This window comes from Mercurialis annua, linkage group LG6 (genome assembly GCF_937616625.2).
Source record: "Mercurialis annua linkage group LG6, ddMerAnnu1.2, whole genome shotgun sequence".
Taxonomy (NCBI): Eukaryota; Viridiplantae; Streptophyta; class Magnoliopsida; order Malpighiales; family Euphorbiaceae; genus Mercurialis; species Mercurialis annua.
The window spans coordinates 37876300-37885044 of record NC_065575.1 but is presented as its reverse complement, the minus strand read 5'-3'; positions in this window follow the sequence as shown (position 1 = coordinate 37885044).

The window sequence follows — 8745 nt, the reverse complement described above, 5'->3', positions numbered from 1 at the left end:
TTGCATATTAAATTTTAACTTTTTGTCTTTGTTGCGTTTTTACTTTAACAGCTCGTGACCAAATTTTGTTTGCCACTTAGATTTCCAACAGTCAGAGGCAATAAGCTACACAACACAAACTTTTAGAAAAAATGCGGGATGCCACATTTTTAAATTGAAGGACCAAATAAGGACAAGAAAGTTTAAGGACCGGATGAATAAAACAGGTATAGTTTAAGGATCTGAAAATGGATTATTCCTAATATATAAGCTGGATATTGTATAGCAGAAAAGATGATACTTGTCTTCGGTTCAAAGGAAAAATCGCATAAATTATGGGATACTTTGTACTAATAATTTATTTTAATTCAGCAAATATTAGAAGATAATAAATTCGTGGGGGACAAATTATGAGGTTCAATTTCTAAGACACTATCGTACTTGGCCTAGCTTTTCAATTACTACTACTTATTTTTTTATTTTCTTGAACAATATGTCTCAACTTTTATAATTTTGTTACTATACTAATTCACACCTAGCTGTTAATAAAAATAAAAAAAAATTAACTAATACCAGTATTTTTCAAATCTGAATCGAAATTTAACAGCAGATAGAGTGAAAGGCACATAAGTTAAGTAAAAAAAAATTCGTCTATACATGTAATTAGTCCTGGCGTTTTAGGGTTATTGATCCAAGATTTAATTTGTCAAGTCAATATCATTACATAATTACTCTTACATTTGATGAACAAAATAAACAATTACTCCTATGGTTCAGTGATGGAGGTAGGATTTCAATATAAGAAGGATTAAATTGCAATATATAATATATGAAATAGATAATTTTAAAAATTAGAGGAGGTTAAATTATAAAATATTAAAAAATTGGTACTAATTTTAATAATTTTAAAAAAATTGAAGGGAGCTATGACACTCCCATGCCTCCCCCTTCTTCCGTCAATGCTATGGTTGATCCTGTGTATTTAGTAGTTGGATTTCTTGATTTACAATGAAAAATACATCTACCCTTGTTATTTGATTGAAATTTTCATTTTATACTTTTAGAATGTGTTTTTTTTATGTACTTTTGAATTAAGCTGTTCTTTTATTTTATTTTTCGCTATTAAAATATTTATACTATACAAAATAAATATACATAAAATTATTTTCTTAACATTAAGAAACTAGAAAATTAAAATAAAATGGTAGGAGAACATTTGAAAGGAAGGGTTTATAAATGTTAATGGACTTTTACGCCAAGAAAGAACAGCAAAGCAATAGCATAAAAATGAAGAAACAGAGCATGTTAAACCCTAATTAACTGGAAATAAAGCCATGTTTGGGACATGCAGATGCTGATGTTTCTTGTCTATTAATGTTTGTCCATTATATTGTGATTTTTAATATATAATGCCAAACACAACTCAGATTATTGGTGCTGTGGTAGCTACTATTTGCTGTGCTCCATTCAATTTTATCTTTAAATTCACCCTTCACATACTTTTATCATATTGCGTACCCATCCATCCTATCTTATCAACTCTTAACTGGTTCAATTCCACATAGTATAAATTAATTTTACGTTAAATAATTAATAGTTGATATGGTTTTTAAATAAAAACTAATGATCTCTCAAAAAAGAAGACACTATTATAGTTTATACCAATCAATTAGTCATTTTCTATTAGACGAATTATTATCATTTGATCCAACACTCTAAAACATTATAGAGTTTATATACGTATAAATATGGGTGAGCAAACATTTTGTTTAATCGAATTAATCGATCTATTTTTTTTTTTTTGGTTAATTCAGTAGTTTAAATAATTTTTCAAAAAATTAATTATATAACAACTTAGTTTATTAGAACCACATGTTTTTATATTTATATGTATAATGTATAAGGAAAAAAAAAAGCAAATCAACAAATTATGCTCCAAATATCAGTACAGATTATGATTAATTGTCTGTGGCATTTGACTTATCGCGCCACGTGATTCTTCGGTCGCCACATCAGCTAAAATTCATCGAATTTTTGAATGGTGATACATAAAAATTAGATTTAATCTCTCAAAAATATTCCATATTATAAATAGTTTTCGTTTATGACTATATCTTTTAAAATCTTCAATTTTACCCACTTTTTTAATTTTACTTTCAATTATAGTCAATTGTCCAAATTGAAGCGAGAAAAAGTTCAAATAAACCTCTCGTATTACTTCATTTTTAAATTTTAGTATTGTAGAAATGCAAATTGATCAAGTAATATGAAATAATATAAACAACATATTTGAACTCCAATTTGGATAAATAACTACAATTGAAAGTGCAAATTGAAAAATAATTAAAATTAAAGATTTTAAAAGATGAAAAGAAGTGTTCCTACTAATTTCCACGATGTCCCTCTCCCACTCTATCAACCCTAACCCTAGCCAAATTCCTTCCTTTCTCAGCCATGATCGCAAGCTACCAAACCTAACCCGTCCTAAACCTTCAGACTCTTCTCCGGCAGTGGTCTATTTCGAGAATTTTCCTCAGTATTGGAAATTCTCTGACCTTTAAAAGGCTTTTGCTAAATATGGGATCTATGGTACGGTGACAACTGCTCGTCGACTGAATCGAGCTAGTAGAAGATTTGGATTTCTGAAAATTCAGGACTCAAGGCATTTACCTGAGGTTTTACGTTTAATGAACACGGTCATTATTGGGTCCTATAATATTAGGGCTTTCAGAGCCAGGTTTCTATTCAAGACCGCTACAGTCCTAGCTCAACCAATTGCTACTGTCAAGTCTGCTGTTAGGGTTCCGACTCAGAAAAGTGTTTCAATTCCTTCAATTAGGGATACCAGATCATATGTGCAAGTGGTTAATCTCCATCCTTTCGCAGTTACGCCTTCTATGATGGTGCAACACTCTTTTGCTAACTCAGTAATTGCACGTGTTGTTCATGTTAAGAAAATTCTCCATGCATGCAATTATCTACATAAGAAAGGTATTAGGTTTACCTCTACTTCCTTTCTAGGTGGGGATTTCTTCATGATTAATTTTGGTTCAGTTGAGGACAAGCTCTTTTTTCAGAATCAGGATTGTTCGGATTTCTTTGTATCCTATGGCCCCTGGAACCCTAATTTCGTGGCAAAGGAAAGGTTTGCCTGGATTAAAATTATGGGGGTGCCTTTGACTGCCTGGACAGAGGCTTTATTCGAATCAGTAGGGAACCGATTGGGGAAGTTTGTTACGGTTCTTCCGTTTGTGAATTCTATGGAACGTTTAGACGCGGCTTATGTTTTAATTTCAACTGGATTTGAGAGAATAGATTGCGCTGTTCCTATTCTCTTAGGTGATCTTAATTTTACAGCATTCATAATTGAGACAGACAGTCCAGTTTTGATGACTGATTATCAAGAGGATTTTTCAGATGATAACAGTGTGGATTCTTCATCAGCAGAATTTGAGGCTCCATTGACAGATGTGGATGTTCCATCTCCCGTTAGTTTCAAATCTCATGAGAAAGACGATGCAATTATAACTTCAGTTGAGATAGTTGCTCATGTTTCTCCATCGTTGGATACAAGAGAAGTTATTCCTGAATCCATCCCTCTTGGTATTATTGAAACGGTTTCAGATTATCCTGCACTGAATCATCCAGGGATTACGCAGCGGAAAAAAAAGAGTAAGGCGGATTGTGAGGCTAACTCCTTGAACTCAGGTTCATATTCAGCTGAAGTATCCTCTTCTCTTAATACAGACTGTATTCTCAACAGAAACAGAATCATTTCAGCTCAAGCTCATTCTAAAGTGGTTGAGGAAGACTTTTCTGTTGAATTGGAGAAAACATGGAATATTGGAGTTAATACAGGCCTTTTTTCAGAGGCGAAGAAATAAAAAATAACGGCTCTTCTCTTTGAAAGATTTTTCAAGACTACAACGGTTGCATCTTGAGGTCTATTCTCCATTTTGTTCTTTCAAGGTATCATCTTTTATTATGTCGCACACTTTTAATTGCATATCGTGGAATTGTCGTGGGGGTCTGTTGTCACGACCCAAAATTTATTGAGCCGCAACCGGCGCTAGGGAACGGGAGTGGTAGCTCCGGAACCCGTAGCAAGCCTAAAATCACAATTTATTTTTCGCAAATATAATATAAACAAATAACAACAAACAACGGAAGCAAATATATACATATATATAACATATAACCGAATATGTACACTAACTGTTTCAAAACCTCGCGGGCTCTAGTTACCGTACCCTGTACGAACTGGCCTCGCGGTACTATATACATCAGTTAGTGTTTCAAACATCCCACTGGCATCTGGGGCCGTGGATCACATACAACGTACGTAGCCTATCAAAAAGCATATAGACAAATACAGCAGTTGATATATACAATCAAAATAAACTGCTGACTAGGCTACTATTCTGTTGACACAGGACCACTACTGCAGCACTCACAGAAGTCAGAAACTAACATATACAGCTGACTTCTGGACTTCAAAATTGGTCTCTAGCTAAGTCCACAAGCTAAGCACCTGAAAGACATCAAAGGTGAGGGGTCAGTATTTGGGGAAATACTGAGTGAGTTCACAGTTTACTAACGGTATTATTTTAAAAACATAGCATCGCATTTCAAATCAATATCAATATAAAAATACATATGAACAAGTACTCGATCCTTTCGAAACTATAATCCTGAAACATAACGTAACTCACTATTATTCAAATCATACTGATTCCATTAGTCTGACCCGGGAGCGTTCACGTTCAACCACGTCAGTCAGAACATATCTCTTAATCCCAAAGAGGTGGGTCCAACCCACTGGTAGGTCCAACCTACTAGATACGGGGCTCAGGTTACACTGTAACCGAGTTCACTCTCGTATAGCATTCATATCATAGTTTTCATAATCAAACCATGCATGCATCTCAAATCATATCTTATAGTCAGACACACTAGACTGACTCGATTACTGGTGATCACGCAGCCTATTGACACCCAATAGGTAGCTAGTTTCGTTGGATCGTATACTAGGTTCTCGTACATTAAAACTTAATCAAAACATGTAGCATATCAACAATTCATATATATATATATAGTGCGATGCATATAAACAGTATATATATATATATAGTATGATATCAACATAATATTAATCGATAATACACGAAAGTAAAGTGCAACTCACAGTGACCGCAATCCAAGAAATGATATGATCGATCTGATAGTACGCTCTTGCTAGTCCGCCTCTACTGACTTCACTACTCGCAGACACGTCTGATAAATCGTTAATAGTTAGACGTGATTCTCATATTCTTATACGTATAATACTTTTAAGTTTTAGGATTTAGTTTTGTTTTACACTTATTTACGTATTCAATATCTCTAGTCGTATAAACGACTTAGCGAATACTATTTCTCATAATTGAGAATCGCTTAACGTCCTTGACGTTCTCCATTTTATAATTTACCTAAAACGTCGAGCTAATCTCGAGATTAATGATTCTCAAAGTCCGAAATCCGTCTTTCTACGTCCAATTACCCTAAACGTCAAACACTTAGGTCAATTATAGTTTGTATACGCGTGGGGGCGAGTTAGGGTGCACATTGTGCATTTTGACGGGTGCACGATCGTGCAACTGAGTACACGTTCGTGCACCTCAGGGGTACACGTTCGTGTACTCATTGTACACGTTCGTGTACCATGAGAAGTACACGTTCGTGTACTTCAGTACACGATCGTGTACCTCGCTAGGTGCACGTTCGTGTACATCAGTACACGTTCGTGCACCCGTGGTACACGGTCGTGTACCACGTGCACAGCCCCGGAAATCAGATTTTCCGGGGTTTCGCCACAATCCCGACGTGCTAAACATACCCACGCTCAATACCCATATCTCGGTTTCTTCAAAAACGTCATAGTAAACCCGAAAACATCAATTTCAATCCAAAATCACAATCTCATTAAAACAGCCTATAAACTTGCTTTTAGCACCAAAAATCCGAAGATTTACCTTGAAATAAAGCTCAAGATCAGTAGAGGATTTAATTCCGAAGAGATGGCCGCGAAAATCGCTTGAATCGGACGTCGAACGAAGAAACCGTAAAGAAACGAAGTTGATCGATATAAAATGAAGCTTCTGGATCCTCACTCTCTGATGCCTTCCTTCATTCAAATGATAATCCTTATATTAGATGGCTAAAAGTCCGTTTTGGTCCTTTCTTTCTTTCCTTGTTACAATTTATCTTTCAAACTTTTCTTTCCTACGATTTAGTCCATAGCTAAATCAATAAACTCTTTTATTACGACTTATACGTATTATTTATATCCGATAAATAATACAAATCTCGATATTAGTACTTTCCCGTCAAATTCCAATATTTCTATTTTCGACACAAAGTGGCTAAATTACCACTTTGGTCCCTGTACTTCATTTTAGACTTTTCTTGACATTTTCCCTATTAATTCCAACTCTAACTTTAGAATTGAAATATAACCTTAATTTTCTCATAGTTAATTTCTCAAAACCGACCTACTTGAAACTTATTTATCGGAAAACTTTCCAATATCGCCACTTCCGCGACTCAAAACTGGACACGTGGTCCAATTAGCTAATTAATTATTTTGGGGTATTACATTCTTCCCCCCTTATAAAAATTCGTCCTCGAATTTTCATAAAACTTATTGGGACCTTACAATTATTCTTATACCTTCCTTGTTATTCACTACTATACGTCAGTCATGTCCTTTCTCTTACTCAGCTCTTAGCTCTCCACGTATAGCTGTGACTTCGTACTCATCATTAATCGATTATCTATCTTGCTCATAGTAATCTCCTGTTGGAGCATAAATGAAAATCTTCTTACTGTTACCTTTGTCTTATTGGTCATCTTTCTAAAATAGTGTGGCTCGAGGCGTATCGCCGATATCGTAATCCTGACGTCTTGTATAACTGGTTGTGATCTTCCTGATCATCATTAGCGTCGATTAATCCTCACTTGATACTTTCCAACTTTATTGTCTCATTCTTAATCGTCATCGAGTCGCTACTTGTCTCTTTTATACGTGAATAGTCACGACGTATCGATTACACCTTTAATGACGTACTTATTTCATTCGTACTTCTATGAGTATTTCCTTTTATAAGCACAATCTACGACTTTTAATCTTTGCTATCATCTGACGATATCATCTTTCTTCCTTAACTGGTTATCGTCGTTTCTTACTTCTCTCTACTGTCATCTGACATCTCCTTTCTTATTAGCTAATCTTTTTCAACTTGCACTATGTCTGACACCTTCTCCGTCTCTTAACGTAACTAAGCCTGATACTTCCTTTACTTTCTTCAACTTCTCCTTTCTTTGCTTTTTTTTTTTTAAGCTATTGTGAACTTCATGTCGCTCCGTTGGTCGTGATCCTTCATCCTTCATCATTATCTTAAACGTTTCATTTCACGTAACTTTTGATTGTATGGCTTATACAGTTGCTCTTGATTACTAATATTATTCGAATTCTTATCCTTTTCACTTCCCTCTAATTGCTACTTTAGAGGTCGTCTCAAGTTTCTTATTGACTGGTCTGTCAAAATTGTTCTTCCTTTACGTCACTATTCCTTATTCACGTTGACCTCATATGTTCCTTTAACATTTAAATTTCTTAAGAATCCTTCTTCTTGACTAATCTTCGCTTAACTTCATTTTTAACTTTCATCCGAAACGGATTCAGTAGATCCTTAATAACTTACTTATTTCCTTAATCGTCATTCCTTCCTACTATATAATCAACTTCCTCTCTCGTCTTATACTTCTTCTTCTTACTTTCAAATAGCTTCGTAATTTTATTCTCATTCTTCAAGGTATCATCTCAATACTAATTACGATCATTTCTTAGTTTGTCCTTATTATGTTTTTCATCTTCTTCTTGAAGTGTTTTCCGCTTATTCTTAACATTTACTGACACGTATGCCTATACGTGTGCCTTTCTCCTTATACTAGAATTTTACAATTTAACTTTTCTCCTTTCTGTTAACACATCTTATAACTTTTAATGCTGATATTAGTGACTTCACTTAATATCAGTCATATAGCATCATTATCTCTCTTGATCTATCAAATTTCTAACTTTCATATCTTGCAAAATCACCTTCACATTTTGCGAAATCGTCTGCTTCATCATTTCGTATCCTTTCTCTTTCTATTTCTGTATCTTCGAACACTGATATTGATAAAGTTATATCCTTTAAATATCACTTCATGTTCATCATTTATAGTATCATCTTCTCGTTCTTAATACTTTCAATTTCTTTCCTCCGGTGTCTCTCGATCGCTATGTTACTTATCTCAGTATAAGGATAATCATCATATCCTGCATTCTTGCGTTTACATTACGTTTCTTTCGTCTACATGACTGTTTCTCATTTCATCTTTTATTCTATCATAAGAATAAATATTGTATCCTTAGTTATTGCCAGTGCATCGCATCTTAACCGCGTATGCTCTCCAACGATATTTCCTTATTCAAATTTTACTTTAATCTCGTTTGTTTTATCGCAATTAATCGTTAATAAGGCTTTGTTCTGTTATTGGGGTTTATTTTACGACTCTTATTCTTATTTATTAAGAATCTTTTATTATTCGTCGCAGAGTTTCGCATCTGAGTTCACTCATCAAACAAAAGATTTCAAAACATCCTTTGGCTGGCCAGCTCTTTTAAATCATTTTTCATAAATCGTTTGAAATCATTAGTACAATTGTTGCTCAGAGTGATGA